At 51.5% G+C, this 17,212-nt stretch overlaps 1 protein-coding gene and 2 long non-coding RNA genes across 5 annotated transcripts in view; 2 read left to right on the top strand and 1 right to left on the bottom strand.

Moving 5' to 3' along the window:
- LOC121106444 (protein MANBAL-like) overlaps positions 1–17,212 on the top strand; it is a 176,242-nt gene that overhangs the window by 64,399 nt on the left and 94,631 nt on the right. The window lies entirely within an intron of this gene.
- The window catches only part of LOC777017, a 515,269-nt gene that overhangs the window by 414,762 nt on the left and 83,295 nt on the right, over positions 1–17,212 (top strand). The window lies entirely within an intron of this gene.
- LOC107049798 lies at positions 4,858–16,067 on the bottom strand. 3 transcript variants are annotated; one of them, XR_005860700.2, is made up of 8 exons: positions 15,584–16,067; positions 14,966–15,024; positions 14,529–14,651; positions 13,794–13,865; positions 10,280–10,592; positions 6,454–7,800; positions 5,917–6,052; positions 4,858–5,741 (listed from the first exon to the last, which is right to left on the bottom strand). It is a non-coding gene; the product is annotated as an uncharacterized LOC107049798 (long non-coding RNA). The 3 variants fall into 3 exon arrangements; XR_003075914.3 differs by having other exon boundaries at positions 5,917–7,800; positions 10,270–10,592; XR_005860699.2 differs by having other exon boundaries at positions 5,917–7,800.

Genomic DNA, 17,212 nt, shown 5'->3' with positions numbered 1-17,212 from the left:
AAAAGCCAAGTCAAAAGTAAAGACATCCTCGAAGGAAGGCGTGGATGGCTCGACATAGAAGAGACCGCCGTGCATAGCACAGCCAGAGCAAAGCAAGGCACAATAGCAGCCCAGCCACGAGAATCAAGAAGTCAGTGAAGAGCAGGAGGTAAGTTCCCCTTAAAGCAAGGGGGAATGGTAGTGAAGGGAGAAAAGAGAGGGGAGGGGAGGGGAAGTGAAGAGAGTGGGGGAGAGGGGAGGAAGCAGTGGGGAAAAGCGGTGGGCTAGAAGGGGGGTGAGGGGGGCAAGCGGGGGAGGGAGGAGGGGTGGGGGAGGGGGTGAGTAAGTGGGGCGTGGGTGACGGGGTGGGGGGGGGGGAGAGGGTGGGAAGGAAAAATTGGAGGTAGGGGTGAGGGAAGGGGAGGTTGAAGGGAAAATAATGAAACAGAGGAAAAAAGAGAATAACAAGTAAAAAGCAATGCATGTAAATACAGAGCAAGCAAGTAAAAGCTAGGCATAGCACAGCAAAAGAGAGCAAAGCAAAAGAAGGCAAAGAATGACAAAAAGCAACCTTGCAGGAATGGAGGAATCTGTCCAGAGCTGTGCCCCTGCTTGCCACAGGAGCTGCGCGGGAGGAGAAGAACGTGGGCCAAAAGGTAAGAGGAGCTCCTTTGGGTTCTGGGCTTGAAGCAAAGCTGAGAAGCCATGCCCGGAGGAGGTGTGGGTAGCTACAGGCCCCTTGCTATCTCCCCAAGAGATGAGGTGTGTGGGCTAGGCACCGGGCAGGGTGCTGGCCAGAGCAAGCATCTCTGTGGAGGAAGGCAAAGGCGGAGGAGGTTCAAGGGTAGCTACCGGGCATGGCCTTGCTCAGCAAGGGGAGGAAAAGCCTGAAGGGCACGAGAAGGGGATAGAGAAGGGCAGGCAGTAGGCGTGAAGCTGCGAGCAGAGTAGAGAGCAACTTGGCAGAGCAGCAAGCAGAGTAGGCAAGTGTTGAGGTTTGGCGTGAGTAGCAGCAAAAGCCCAGAGCATCAAGAAGCAGGAAGTGAGGAGAAGGTAAGTGAAGGGCAGGCAAGGTAATGGAGGCAAAGGCAAGGGAAAGGGGGGGGTAAGGGAGAAAGAAGGGATGGGGATGGGGAGGGGATGGGTGAAGAGCAGAGCGGAGGGAAGGGCTGAGGGGAGGGCTGAAGTAAAACAAAACCTATGATGAAAAAAGAAAGAAAAATAAGAAAAAAAATTGAAAAAAAAGAGGAAAAAAGAAAAGAAAAATAAGAAAAAGAGAAAAAAAATGAAAAGAAAAAAAGAAAAAAATGAACAAAAAGAGTAAAAAGAGAAAAGATAAAAAAAGAAAAAAGATAAAAGAGAAAGAAAAAAAGAAAAGAAATAAAAAAGAGGACAGAGAAAATATGAAAAAAAGACAAAAGTAAAAATAGAAAAGAAAAAAATAGTAGATGAAAAAAAGAAAAACAAAAGGAAAAACGAATAATGACAAAAGAAGAAAGGTAAAGAGAAAAGAAGAAAAAAGCCAAGTCAAAAAGTAAAGAATAACTCGAAGGAAGGAGTGGATGGCAAGAAATACAGAGAAAGCAGTGCATAGCACAGCAGAGCAAAGCAAGGCAAAATAGCAGCCAAAGCCACGAGAATCAAGAAGTCAGTGAAGAGCAGGAAAGGTAAGTTTCCCTTAAAGCAAGGGGGAATGGTAGTGGAAGGAGAAAAGAGAGGGGAGGGGAGGGGAAGTGAAGGAGTGGGGGGAGAGGGGGAGGAGCAGTGGGGAAAGCGGTGGGGCTAGAGGGGGGTGAGGGGGGCAAGAGGGGGGAGGGAGGGGGGGGGGGAGGAGGGGTGAGTAAGTGGGGGCGTGGGTGGACGGGGGGGGGGGGAGAGGGTGGAAGGAAAAATTGGAGGTAGGGTGAGGGAAGGGGAGGGTTGAAGGGAAAATAATGAAACAGAGGAAAAAAGAGAATAACAAGTAAAAAGCAATGCATGTAAATACAGAGCAAGCAAGTAGGAAAGCTAGGCATAGCACAGCAAAAGAGAGCAAAGCAAAAGAAGGCAAAGAATGACAAAAAGCAACCTTGCAGGAATGGAGGAATCTGTCCAGAGCTGTGCCCCTGCTTGCCACAGGAGCTGCGCGGGAGGAGAAGAACGTGGGCCAAAAGGTAAGAGGAGCTCCTTTGGGTTCTGGGGCTTGAAGCAAAGCTGAGAAGCCATGCCCGGGAGGAGGTGTGGGTAGCTACAGGCCACCTTGCTATCTCCCCAAGAGATGAGGTGTGTGGGCTAGGCACCGGGCAGGGTGCTGGCCAGAAGCAAGCATCTCTGTGGAGGAAGGCAAAGGGCGGAGGAGGTTAGGGACTTGGAAGTGTTTTTTAAAAATAAAAAAAAAATTGTGAAATGAGGAATGAAATGAGCTAATAATGCTAATAATTATACTAATGGATTGCAACATATTTCATAACGCAAATCTGAAAATTTTTACTGCTGTAGGAGTGTGTGCATGCCTCTGACTGATTAGTGATCCTGGGATGGAAGAAAGAATTTTGCCATTTTTAGGGGAATTGATATTTAGCTGTAGCCATGGAGAGCTTGTTTTGTGGAGAGAGCTGACCTGGTTGTTCATCTTGTTTGTGCAAAGATTTGTTTTGCTTGCAGGTGTTCCACTTTGGCTTTGTATGACACAGTGGACGAGAGGGGACGGCGTTCAGTGGAACAAACGCTGCAGACCCTGGGGAGAATCAAAGCAGGAGAGAGGAAACGTGCCCTTTGCAGCAGGGGCCGTTGTGCTGGCATTGCCCATCGCATCCACTGCTGCTGTGGTCCTTTCTTTCCTTTGGGCAGTTTGCTGTCTCTCACGGGGTTGTCTACAATAGGTGTTTGTTTGTGTGTCCGTGTGAGGCTGTTGAATAAAATTCCTACCTCTGTGTTCTGCTCTGGGTGCGTGGTTTTCTTGCCTCTGCTCCTGAGGCATCCTGACTGTCGGATCCAACGTACCCTGGGACAGACAGACAGACAGCCAGCCAAGGCAGGCAGGCACGTGTGTGTGTGTGTGTGTGTGTGGGTGTGCGCAAGGGTGGGGTTGCACATGTTTTGTGTACACTGGGGTGCACAAGGGGAGGGGTTACACAGCTGTGAGTAAGCACATGGAGAGTGTAAGGATGGAGTTGCACACGTGTGTGTGCAAGGGTTAACAAACTGGTGGGGTTGCGCAGGTGCGTGCATTCACAGGGCTGTGCAAAGTGTTGGGGTTGCACATGTGGGTGAGTGCGCAAGGGCGGGGTGGTACAGGTTTGTGCACGCAAGTCGTGAGTGCAAGGAAGGGTTGCACACGTGCCTGTACGCAGGGGTGTGCAAAGGGGTGGGGATGCACAAGTGTGTGCATAGAAGTGGTTTTGGGCAAGGACGGGCTTGCAGGTGTGTGCGTGCACGTGGGTGTGTGCAAGGGTCGATTTAGACGTGTGTGTGCACTGTTGTGCAAAGGGGTGGGAGTGCGCAGGTGCGTATGAGCATGTGGGAAGTGTGTGAACAAGGTGGCACATGTGTGTGTTTGCCCAGGGGAGCTCAAAAGTGTGGGGTTGCACACGTGCAATGTGTAATCGGATGTCTTCTTCAAGATATTTGCCCATGCATGTGCAAAGGAATGGGGTTGCATATGCTTGTGAAAGCAAACGAGGGTGCGCAAAGGGGTCTGGCTGGTGCACATGGGTGTCTGTGCATGGAGGTAGACAGAAGGTTGCATACATGTACGTGTGCACAGTGCTATGCAAATGGATGGGGTTACACAAGTGTGTGCATGCACGTGTTTGTGTGCAAGGAGGGACTTGCATGTGTGCGTGCTCAGGGGTGTGCAAAGAGGTGGGGCTGCACACGTGCACACGCAGCTAGATGTTTCCAGGATGGTATTTGCATGTGAGTGTGCAAAAGGGTTGCGTTGCACACGTGTCTGCATTTACATGTATGTCTGCATAATCATGGTTAGGAGCATCGGGGTCTTTGCACATGGCTGCATGGTTTTGCATACCTTTGCATGCGTACGGATGGTGTGTGCACACGGGTGTGCAAGGATGTGCTTGCATGTGTGTGACTGCACAGGTACGTGTGGGAGTACATCTTTGCACTTGTGTGTATGGTTCTGCACACATGCGCATTCATATGCGTGTGCAAGGCTGTGCTTGCACGTCTGCATGCAAATGGAGGCATGCAAGGTGCTGTTTGCGAGTGAGCTTGCAAAGGTGGCCCATGTGGGTGTGTGTTCATATGTGTGTGCAAATATGGGCTTGCACAGCTATGTGCAGAGGGATGCGGTTGCAATGTCTGCACATGGGTTTGTGCAAGGGCAGGGTCGCACAGCTTGACCACAAATACGCCATAGGGTTGAACCGCACGTGTTCATGCACGCATGTGGCTGTTTGCACACAGGAGTGCAAAGGATGTGCATGTGTGTGCAAAGGTAGGCTTGAAATGTGTGCGTACAGATCGCTGTGCTTGAACATGGATGTGTCATTTTGCACACGTGTGTACATGCATGTAGATGTATGTGTGCTCATGGATGTCAGCAAAGGTGTTCTTGCACATGTGTGCACGTGTTTGCCTGTGGGTGTGTGCAGGTGTGTGGATACACGTGCGTGTGCACGTACAGGGGTGTGTGCATGTCAGTGCTTGCTTTTTCACACGCGTGTGCGTGCACAGGGGTGCACCAGCACTGCCCCAGAAGAGTTTTCTGGGGAGGCAGAACTCACACGAGACTGCTGGAGAGCACAGGGCCGGGAAGTACAGCTCTGCAGCACTGCGCGCTGCACAGCAGCCTGCAGGACGGCACGGAGCACCGCTGCGTCGGGGTGTTGGGACGCGGGGATGAGGCACTGCACAGAACACACGCTCACACACACAGTCGGCCAAAGCGAGCGTTTAAGCACTGCAGTGCACAGCTACCGATCCGCCAAGAGGTCCCAAAAGGACCATCAGCCAGCACAGCTCGGATTGGCTGTAAGGGGAGGGACTGGTTGGCTCAGGGCCTTGCGGGCATCCCCATGGAGGCAGCGGTGTCCTCTGCCTGAGTTACCTCACCCTGCTGCCCTCCTGACATGTCTGTATGCCCTGAGCCGGATCACGCACTCTACGCGTGGCCAGCGCGTGAATGCACAGTGCAGCGCAGGGGGGGCAGCCAATCCACAGCTCGTTGCTGGTGCCTCCTCACTGTTACCAAAACACAACAGCGGCCCCGTTGCCGAGTTCCTTCATCACTGCAGTGATGAAGTGCACTGAATTCTGTGCACTGTACGGTTTGTTCTGCATGTGGGTCTTCCGATAGTTGCAGTTTCAGTCCGGTTACTGCATATCTGCAGCCGTGCTCGTGACACCGAAGTTCAGTTCAGTTCAGTTCAGGCAGTAGGTTGGAAGGTTCCCCTCGGGCAGTCGCACAGTCCGTACACAGCCGCTCAAACCAGGAGAACAGCATCAGCTCGTTTTTGGAGAGGGATGGGTGGGGCCGGAGGCGGTGCCCCTGGAACACTGCCACCACCCGTGCAGGGCCCGGCGAGAAGCCCAGGTTGTGTCCACTGCCCACTCACTCACTGCTGGGGGATTGCCGGCACAGGGGACACCTGGGACCGGGACTGAGGCGGTGACCCGTGGCAGTGCTGCTCTGGATGAGGCGGTCGGTGTGGAGACGGCCATTGAAGTTCCACAGAGGCTGCAGGTGATGTTGTGGCAGACGGTGGGCACAGTGACAGCCAGCGTGTCCACAGGGCTGACAGTCACGCTGAGGCTGAAGTCTGCAACAAGGAGGATGGTGTCACCTTTGTGAGCCAAGCACGTGGCCCGGTGCGTGTCCCTCCCTCCTTCCTCGTTCTCCATCCCTCCCCCTATCCATCCCTCTCTACTTCCACGTTGTCCATCCGTCCTCTTCTCCATCCCTCCTTTCACCTCCCACCTCCCTCCCACTCCCACCTCCCAGTGTGAGTATGTGTGGTGACTGAAGCCTTTATTCTTCTTTTTCTTTGCTCAGGAGTTGGGTAACGAGCTGGGCCTTCCAAAGGCAAGGATTTGGACTCTTCTTTCACAGACTATTTTAGCTCCTGTGATTCTGAAATGGTAGAAAGTACAAAGAGCATGCCAGCAGGACAGAAATGCAAGCAAATGAGTGCAGAATCTGTTTCCTGTGTTTATGATTCAGTTTTGCTATCTCACTTAGCATTTTCAAATGTAACTACCTATCTAGAGTTCATGATAATCCTATACAAGTAAAAATAAAATGCATTAATTATTAAATTTGAAAGCATTCAAAGCAGAAATCTGTTTTCACTATTCCTCCCTGTTCCACTGCAGTTATTAGCAACGTTCTGCAGATTCTGAAATGTTTTGCTGTACAATGCATATATACATATATACATACATATATATATACATATATATATACATATATATATACATATACAAATGTATATTCAGCAATGCTGAAGCCAAATGTATTGTGAAGTGCCTCACCTTCATTATAATTTGTATTTCTGAGTCAAAAAAATATATATACAGAAAAACGCAACACAAAATTCAGTAAGAAGCAGAGGCAAATTTGCTCTCAAAGGTCACATTCTGGACTCTCCTGTTGCCTTCAATGGCCTCAACAACAGGCAATTTAGAAACTCCCTTTATACCCTGCTTTATGACTTCCATTCACCGTGGGTCAAAGCGGCTACGTGTAAGCAAAAATGCAACTTTCATTACAGACTTTCAAAAAAGTTGTTTAAATCCGATTGAGCTTCAGTTCCAAAATAAAATTGCACGGGAATCAAGGAAACGAACTGTAGTGAAGTTTTCCTTCTGGGTCAGATTAAAACAGCAGACTGAAGGTCTTGTAATTTGAATGCTCCATCTCAAAAGCGTGCTGAGATAAGAATATCCGTAATCCGTATTCATGTGGTTCATTTTAGCCAGGAACTCCAAACTGCACGTCCAAAAATCCACCAGCTGTGTCTGACAGCGATTCAATAAGAAAATAATGATCACAGAGGGACCATTTAAGGCCACTGAAGTAAAGCCATTTCTGAGATGTGATATGTCTGTCTCTTTACCTGATCATAACAACAGGAAAATAAAACAAAAAAATAATACAGCGTTATTTTTTTCTCTGTATTTGAAAGGTGATCCAAAGTTTTTGTTCTCCTAAAAACAATCTTCTTCAAGACAAGGCTCTGGGCAGCCTGGTCCGTCGGTTGGTGACCCTGCACATAGCAGGGGGTTGGAACTGGACGATCTTTGAGGTCCTTCTCAACCCAGGCCATTCCATGCTTCTAACACCAACACAGAGCTACCTCCAAACCGGCAGCGTGCGACTGCTTGGAGACTGACTGTGCCAGTCGGCCAGACCTACAGGAGGAACCATTGGACAGTGCTGAGGATTCCTGGGTTCATCCGACAGAAGCAGTGTTGTGAGACAAGGCAACCGTAAGGCAGGATATGCAGTAACTGCTACTGACCAGGTAATCGAACAACCATTGCCTGTGGGGACTTGGCTCAGAAGGCTGCAATAACTGCCTTGACAAGAGCCTTAAATACATGGTCAGATGCTAAACATGCTTTTGGGGTGGAACACGCTCATAGTGCCATCTGGAAAGAGCAAGGATTGCTCACACACAAGGAAAACATTCAGTATGATGTACGCCTACCAAAGAGCATGGCTATTATACTCTGTAAAGGACATCAGAAAGGTAGCACTGTACGGGAAACTGGAGATAAGATGGCGGATCAGGTGGCAGAACAGGCAGTTGAAGAAGGCTTTAATTCCAGACGGTAAACTTAAAATCTCGGAACCTGAGTCAGAACCTGTAAAATATCCTACGGAGGATAGGAATCTAATTAGTGGTTTAGAAGGGAAGAGAGCAAGCTTGACAGATGGGTTCACGCCCAGATGGACACATTGTTGTGCCCGTTAGTATTGTATGGAAATTGGTTCTAAGGGAAGATAAGAAAACATACTGCGGGAACAGAGACTACCAAGTACAATCCTAGTACCAGGAACAGGGTACAAGTGGGCCTACTGGGAAAGGGAACCTGCCAGGGCAACAATGGCAAATTGATTTCTCAGAACTCCCAAGAAAAGGCGGGGGGGGCGGGGGGGCATATTGCTGTATGTTGGTCCTGATAGCTTTTTAGGGTGGCTGGAGGCATTCCCTCGTAGGACTAATAAGGCATGTGAGGTAAGTATTGTTGCAGGAGGTTATTCCAAGATGCCGGGGAACTACTTGGTCTGCCAAGGAAAGTGCACCGTCAAAAGTTAAACTCATCGAGACAAGATGAGCTGGTTACTAATTTGCTTTATCTCAATGGACGCGGGAGGTGTTCTGGCCTGGGAAGAGAGCTCCTTTTACAGTGTAATTAGTAACTGTGCTAAGACTTCAAACTTCTCTGACTGCTGGATCTGCACATGACTACCAAAGGCAGGGATGGACGTACCATGCTTTGGGGTCCCGTCACTAAATTGACCTGCTCAGCACAAACATAAAAGCGGTCAGAGGGAGCCCATTTGCTTAGGGGCAGGTGAGGAAGCTGCTGCTAACAGCACTATTATTTTAGGACCAAAATTCAACCTTGTATTTGGAGCACATAATGGGATGACCCACCTTGTAAGTAGATGCATGAATGACTCCACATATTCCCCCTTATCCTATCCTTATCCTAATGCATATGTAAGCAGCTTGTTCTTTAAGTATGTGCCTTGCTTGCCCTCCGGTATGCAGGCTAGGTGGGAATACCCCCTCTGCATCCAGCGTGTGTGCAGCGCTGATTAAACATACCTGCTTTATAACTACTCTGTGGTTATAGAGTTTGATTTCTGCACATCAGTTGGAGATAGAAGTTGGGAGCTTGGGGAGGATGGGGAAGGAGGATTCCTTGGGAATACAGCTGGTGAGGGATGGAGTTGGATTTCAGCACCAAACCAGTAAGTACTTTTGGCCCAATGGGACACACAGCATTGTAGAACGATCCATCCCAGATGGGAACAAGGCCACAAGGCACCATCTTCACAGCTGATCAGAGAGGAGTCTAGGATGGTTTGGGGTTGGGACAGTTACCCTGAGAACTGCTGTTACCCCACTGACATCACAGCAATGAAGGGGAGGGGCAAGGAGGGGGCCCTCCCTCTGCCCCGCTTTACCTCATTATCTTCCTTCCCACCTTAAACAGGGCATCCAACTGAGGGGTTTGGGACCCCTCCCTGCCCCACTGGACCCCGTAAACCTGGTAGGTGGGCAACGGACCTCACTGACCCATTCTACTCCATAGAGCCCAATCCCTCCTGTAAGAAGGGGACCCATACGGCAAGGACTTCTCTCACCCCACATCCCACTAAAAGGGGGCAACAGACCACCATACCCAAGATCCATCCTGCACCACAGACCCCATCACCCCATCCCAAATGGACAGAGGATCCAGGGATCCAGCACTCCCCATGCCAGAGCCATGGAACTGAGCCTCCTCCAAAGGTTCTGGGTTCTGTAGCAGCCAAGAGAGTGGCTCCAGCCAATGGGACGTGGGTTCTGTACCCCCAGGGCCACCCCCACTGGTCCCCATGGAGGGAGTGGGGCCTGGGGGCACACTGGTCTTTGAGGCAGAAATCATATTTTCCTGTTGATCTCTCCACCCACCTGTATTTACATCCACCCTTTCATCCAACAATCGTTCCGTCCATCCAATGATCCTTCAATCCGTTTTTCCATCCATCCATCCATCCATCCATCCATCCGTCCGTCCGTCCGTCCATCCATCCATCCATCCATCCATCCATCCAACCAACAGTTCTCTCCTCTGTTGATCCCTCTGTCCATCTATTTCTCTCTCCAGCTCTCCCTCTGCACAAATCCAAGCAGCCTCCCCCCGTTACCCACCACAACCTCCTCTGGAGCTTTGGGGGATCTCCCCATAGCAGTGCCTTCAGGCATTTCCTTGCAACCCTGCAAGTGCTGATTTTCTGGTCCCTCTCCCTCACATCACCCCATCCCTGTGATCAAAAGCCCTCACCATTCTTAGGTTAAAGCCTCCCTTGTGAAGCTGCCATCCTACTGGTGAAAATATCCTCACCTCCCTTAGGGAGGTGGGTCCCATCCCTTCCAAGCAGACACCAATCTGCAAATAGGTCCTGCAGACACAAACCCAAGGCCCTGCCACCAGCACCAGTCCTGCAGCCAAGGACTGGCACGCACCACCAGTGCCCTCCTTTCACACCTGTCCCACAGCACCACCTGGGCCCCCACACCCTGGACTACCAGCCTGAGAGCTCTGCAGTTGCTTTTGATGCAGTATTACCTGTGCCCACCTTTCTTCCTGGTCGCCTCGCACAGTGAACCACACGAGGTGTAAGGTTGGGTGGACTGCATTCATCACTTGGAGGCATCTCAGCCTCCTCACCAGCACTGAGGTCGGTGGAGCTGCGGTGGAGCTGTGAGCCCTTCTGTGGGACAGGAGCGTCCTCTGCTGCCAGGATTCTCCAGCTTCAGTCCGTCACCAGATGCAAGGCTATGCCACGGGGCTGCAGCGAGCCTGCAGCTCAGAACAGCCCCGAGCACTGCAGAGACAAGCAGGCAGTCTGTGATGCCTTCAGAGCGTTATTCACCAACAGTTACAAACACCTGCAAAAGCAAACAAGAACCACACTCTGCAGTGATAAGAATGCACAGCTTAGCAGACAGGAGCGTAGGGCTTAGGAGAAAGCTCTATTTCAGAGGTTGGTAGGGAATTTCACATCACACAAAGGCACCAACCAAAAGCAGAGTTTCTAACAGCAGTGTTATCCAGGAGTCCCAGCAGACGGTGCTGGCACATTTGGTATGTGACCCCATAACAAGGCAGCTTAGGATGAGGCATCAGGCAGTGCTGACCACACGCTTTATGGACAGGTCCTGCTTTAATAGGTGCCGTTCCAATGGCAGCAATTAATTGAGAGCAAAGGCTTGACACACAAATTTACACTCCCACCAGTCAAGGCAGACAGACCAAGACTATGACCTGTAACCAGGCTTGGGACGCAGCCTTGAGAAAGGGGGAATGCTGACAGCGAATGGGAGCTGACTGACTAGAAGGGCTACAAATATTCTTGGGAACAAGTTGGCTGGGCTGGTTAGCAGGGCTTTAAACTAGAGATGGTGGGGGAAGGGGATGTACTGGGTGACAGAGAAGACCACAGGAATGCTTTCACCTTGGGAGGTGGTAAGGGAAAAGCCCAGTCTTGCCCTGGAGGTTTTAGGGAGGGCTCCTCTGATAAGGCAATGAGGCCAATAGCCAAGCTGAAGTGCCTCTATACCAATGCACACAGCATGGGAAATAAACAGGAGGAGCTAGAAGCCGTGGTGCAATTGGGAAAGTATGATCTAATTGCTATCATGGAAACATGGTGGGATGAATCCCACAATTGGAATCTCCTGATTGAGGACTACAGGCTTGTCAGAAGGGATAGACAGGGTATGAGGGGTGACCGGAGTTGCTCTCTATGTTAGGAAGTGGATAGATTGTGAAGAACTGTGTCTGAGGAACAGCCACGATCAGGTCGAGAGCTTGTGGGTGAAAATCAAGGATCGGTCCAGCAAAGGGCATCTAGTGGCTGGGGTCTGCTACAGGCCATCAGATCAGGAGGAGGCTGTGGACAAGGCCTTCTTGCTTCAGCTGCAGGAGGTGTCGCGCTCGCGGGCTCTTGTCCTGATGGGGGATTTCAACCACCCAGATATCTGCTGGGATAGTGGCATGGCGGGTGGCAGACAATCTGGGAGATTCCTGGAGTCTGTTGAGGACAGCTTCCTGGTCCGGGTAATAGATGGACCAACCCGAGGTGAAGCCTTACTGGACTGGGTGCTCATTAATGAAGAGGAGAGCATTAGAGAGGTTAAGACTGGAGGCAGCCTGGGCTGCAGTGACCAGGCCTTGGTAGAATTTGTGATCGTGAAGAATGCGGGCCTGGCAAAAAGCAGAGCTAGGACCCTGTGCTTTAGGAGAGCAAACTTCCGGCTGCTCAAGGAACTGCTGGATGGGACCCGCTGGGAAACGGTCCTTAAGGGCATGGGTACAGAACAGAGCTGGCAGCTCTTGAAGGACACCCTTCTGAGAGCACAATGGCTCTCCATCATCCAGCAGAAGTCAAGCAGGGGAGGCAGGTGACGGTCGTGGCTGTGTAAGGACCTGCAGCTTAAACTGAGAGAAAAGGGGGGAACTGTACAGAAGGTGGAAGCAGGGTTGTGTATCCTGGGAGGAATACAGGGCTGTTGTCCGTGTGTGTAGAGACAGGATTACGAAAGCCAAGGAGCAGATGGAGCTGAACTTGTCAAGGGATGTGAAAGATAACAAGAAGGGGTTCTACAGGTACATAGGCAGGAAGAGACAGGCCAAGGAAAGTGCTCCCCCTCTGATGAAAGGCAATGGGGAGCTGGCTTCCCCAGACATAGAAAAAGCTGAGGTACTCAATGAGCGCTTTGCCTCAGTCTTCACGGGTGGTCAGGCTTCCCACATCCGCCAGGACCACAAGCCTCTAGGTGAGGGTGTGGGGAGTGGTTTCTGTCCCACTGTAACGGTGGAACTGTGTTCTGGGCTGCATTAAAAAAGGGGTGGCCAGCAGGGAGAGGGAGGTGATTGTGCCCCTCTACTCAGCTCTTGTGAGGCCCCATCTGGAAGTACTGAGACCAGGCCTGGGGCCCCCAGCACAGGAAGGATGTGGAGCTCTTGGAGCGGGTCCAGAGGAGGGCCACTGAGATGATCAGAGGGCTGGAGCACCTCTCTTATGAAGAAAAGTTGAGGGAACTAGGCTTACTTAGTTTTGGAGAAGAGATGGCTCCGGGGAGACCTCATTGTGGCCTTCCAGTACTTGAAGCGAGCATACAAACAGGGGGGAGCAGCTGTTTACAAGGGTGGATAGTGATAGGACAAGGGGGAATGGTTTTAAACTGAGACAGGCGAGGTTTAGGTTGGATATCAGGAAGAAGTTTTTCACCCAGAGGGTGGTGACACACTGGAACAGGTTGCCCAAGGAGGTTGTGGATGCCCCATCCCTGGAGGCATTCAAGGCCAGGCTGGATGTGGCTCTGGGCAGCCTGGTCTGCTGGTTGGCGACCCTGCACATAACAGGGGGGTTGGAACTGGATGAGCATTGTGGTCCTTTTCAACCCAGGCCATTCTACGATTCTATGATAACGCAGCTGAAGTTCCTTCTGCAGTCACTGGGGCAGCTTTCCCAACTCCAGACCTACAGGCAACATACACACGAAGTGCAGCACGGCTGTTTGTGCTCCACACTCAGAGAGCAAGTTGTCAAGTTAGAGCTTTGCAAGGACCATGGAGGTGCGGCACTGATGGACATGGTTAGTGGGCATGGTGGGAATGGGTTGGGGTTGGATTTGGTGACCCTAGAATCATCTAGGTTGGAAAAGACCACTATGACATCAACACTGATTGTACTTTAGATGGGTTCTTTTGGAGGGGTTTCATTATCTTCCAAAAGCTGAAGCCAGGCTGCATTCTCTCCATATAATGACAAAGTTAATTCCTCCCTCTGCAAATTCCTACATTCTGCATCCAAATTTGCTTCATTTGACAGGATTTACTGGTAAATGCAGAAGAGAAGGACAGCTTGCAAGGAAATAACAAAGTCAAAATAGATTTGGTTAAAGCTAGTAAAACAAGGCTTTTTTTTACTAGGGTAAAACGGAACTGCCATTACCCACCCAGAGAATTAATTAATCAAAATCACTACTCATAGTAATTAATGAGAGAAACAAACAAACAAACAAACAAACAAAAACCTGAGAGAAATCCTTATGATCCCCTCCTTCCCATAACGCGGGACATACCCCAGGAATCCTTCGATCCTCACTGCCACAGAGCTTCAGCAGAACGTTCCTGTAGTCTCCTGAGCAGTCTCCCTGGGAATACAAAGGTGAATAAATGAGAAGAAAGAAGGGAAAAGTGGGGGACAGAGAGAGGAGCAGGGACAATAAAGAGGAGAGCAGAGAAGGAGAGGAGAGAAAAGATCGAGCAGAACAAAGAAAAAAGGGAAGAGGAGCTTGTAACGGGGAAGAACAGAAGAGTGATGAATGAGAGGGGGGGAAGAAAGAGGGCAAAACGGAAGAGAGGATACGCGTAAGGAGAGCTGATCTAAAAATGGCAAGGGAAAGAAAGAGAGAGCGAGGAGAACAGAGGGAACAGCAGAAGAGGGAAGGGCAGATGCAGGAAGAAGGGAAGGAATGGTGCAGAGAAAAGGGAGAAGAGTGCAGAAAAACAGAAAGTAGAAGAGAGGAAGAGAGAAGGCCAGAGCAAACTGACTTACTGAGAAAGGAAAAAAAAAGGAATATGAATAATTTTTAAGTTCTACTGAAGCAGAATTCTTCTTAAGACACAGAATTCTTTTGCAGTGCTTGTATTCTTCTAGACAATTTAAGAAGATTCAGGAACATTTTCAGTATGTCTTTGTAATGTCTGCCTAATCTCAGCCACTCTAAAATACCCAACAGGTGTCAAGGGGGGATCATCCCCTTAAAAGCACACAGCAAATCCCACTTTTTTGTGTCTAAGATCAACAAGTTTACCTTAATGAAGGAGTAGAGAGACTTCCCATACATAGTCAGGAGCTCTCTTCCGATATCCAGTATATCTATCTTGAGGCGGAACACCACCACTCTGATCAGAGTGTTGCCATCTGTTCCCAGGCCCTAGGAAGCAAAGCAACCACGTACAGCTAACACAGAACCTTCTGGAGAATCACCGACAGACACAAAGGCCTCAGTGCCCGGTCTTGTGCAGGAGCTGTTCTTAGTTACAGCATTTCTGCCTTAATGGAGCGATCCATTAGCAGCCTGCTCCTGAGTATGACTATTGCCCCGATGTGCAGAAAAGCCTGAGCTTTCCTAGAAAAGCCAGTTTCCTGACTGGCTGCAGCTCCCGTCTCATGATTGCCATGATGCTGCTGACTCGAGCATGAAAATGCGAGAAAGAAGCAAGCAATCTTACTCCACAATCTGTTTACCTTCATGGATTTATACAGTCTTTCAGCAAAGTACGCAGGCTTGTTTCACACACACTTTACTGTAAGGAGAGACAAGAACAAGAGAATTAAGGTCAGAAAAGCAGGAGGTTTTCCACATCGCTGTGCAGCACTTTCACGGTGCAGCTGTTTCTTCTGTCAAGATGCAACTCCAGGCTAGCAAACAGCAGGTGCAGTGCAGGCATCCACAGTCAGTGACACGCTGGGAGCTGACGTCTCTGTGCCTGGTGCACAGCAGTATTTGCGGGAAGGCTTCCATGCCTCCTGACAGCAAACCTCTGCTGCCCAAGCATCCTTTGGCCAAGCACGCTGTACTGTAAAGCACAACACCTTCTCACCCAATTGGGTCTGTAAAGCATAGAATCATAGAATGGTTTGGGTTGGAAGGGACCCCTAAGATCATCTTGTTCCAACCTCCCTGCAATCGCCAGGGACACCTCCCTCTACACCAGGGTGCTCCAGGTCCCACCCAGCCTGGCTTTGTGCCCGTAACCAAAGACAAACCACGTCTGAAACTATGTAACAGCCAATCAAGGGAACTCACAGCACCTCTCATCATTTCATTACTTTGTAGACAAGGTTTAAAAGCAGAGCACTCACCCACAGCCAGCAAAGCATCTTCCAGGTCTCCTGACACCTCGGATTTAATGCTGCCTGTTATGTCCTCCTTAGCAATGCCTCCATATACATCAAAAACTAGGAAGAAGAGTCCATGGCAGAACGTCAGAGTGATGCAAAGCACTCGCTTTGCAACAACAAGCTCCTCATGTGCTGCATGAAGGCTGTATGATTCCTGCAGCATTGTCAGCTGAATCAGGACCGTCCCACAGAAGTAATTCATTTTCACGCATTTTCACGCATGGAGCGGGGCAGGGCGGGCTCGGACTCGCTGAGGTCCACCACATCCCCGCCCTCCTTCTCCTCTCCTTCTTTCTCCTTCTCCTTCTCCTCCTCCCCCTCCTCCTCCCCCTCCTCCTCCAGCCCCAGCCGGGGCCCGGCCGCCCCGGGGCTGTGGAAGCGGAGCAGGCGCATGGCGGCGGGCAGCACCGTGGACAGCCAGGCTGGGGCCATCCGGGACGCGCGCGGTGATGACGCAACGATGGTGCGACGACGGAGGGAAAGGCCCCCGCGCGGAGTGCCCGCCCCCCTTGGCGGACCAACCAATGGGATCGCGGAGCAGGAGGGGCGGCCGCGGACCCGGAGCCGCCATGATGGCGCCGGCGCGATGGTGGAGCTGCGGGGTTCCGTGCGACGAAAGCGGTGCTCCGCCGCCCCACGTCCCCGCCGCCGCCTGCCCCGTGCCTCGGGGATGCCGGACGGTCAGGGGAGGGCGGCGCAGGGGCACCGCCGTCGGCCCCGTCCGTCCCCATCAGAATCCAGTCTGTCCTCCGGAGAGGGAACTGAGCCGTCCTCCGTCATTGCAGTGGGGCACTGCTGGGCTGTGAGAAGCGGCGGCTGACCACAAGCAGCGGGACCCGCCCGGCCTCCGGGAGCAGCTCCTGGCTGAGCCGAGCAGCCCCGAAAGAGAGGGACTGATCCCGCGGGTCGAGACGTGTTCAAGCCTGGCAGAGAGTCAGGCGGGCGCCTTCGGTTCTTGCTTGGCTCAAATCGGCAGCAGCGCGTGCTGAGCTCCTGCCCCGCAGGTGGAGTCCCCAACTCCCGTTTTCCTTATCCCGGTCTGTCCCCGTGCGGAGCTCCCGGAGCTGCGTGAAGCCGACACGGAGCCGCTTCGTGTTGGCCCCGAGGAGGGGAGCTGTGAGGGGGGAGCGATTGTTAGGATGGAAACTGGTTGGGAATATGGACATTTCTCTGCTTATTGCTCTTTATGTGAAATGATTAAATGTTGAGCATTCGTTTTTCTACATTTCTGTCTGCAGCTCCAAAGACCCTCCCACTCCCCCCCCCCCCCTATCCCTGTGCCCACCTCTGGGTAAGGACGGGGCAGCACCAATGGCAGCGTCATAGGACTGCAACCACCAGCCCCATCCTTCCCCCCACATCCCCTCCCCTCCTCAGCACTGCGTGGGAAATGGTTGGGGTGGGATTCTGGGAGAGCTGGGGCGGCTTGGCCTGCAGAAGAGGAGGCTCAGGGGGATCCCAGGCACGGCCATCAGCCCCTGCAGGGAGGTGCAGAGAGGACGGAGCCGGGCTGCACCCAGCGGTGCCCAGCAGCAGGACCAGAGGCACTGGGCACACGCTGCAGCACAGCAGGTTTCCCTGTATGACACC

The sequence above is a fragment of the Gallus gallus genome, chromosome 6 (genome assembly GCF_016699485.2).
Source record: "Gallus gallus isolate bGalGal1 chromosome 6, bGalGal1.mat.broiler.GRCg7b, whole genome shotgun sequence".
Taxonomy (NCBI): Eukaryota; Metazoa; Chordata; class Aves; order Galliformes; family Phasianidae; genus Gallus; species Gallus gallus.
The sequence above is the reverse complement of the archived record's forward strand: the minus strand, read 5'-3'. Positions and strand labels throughout refer to the sequence as shown.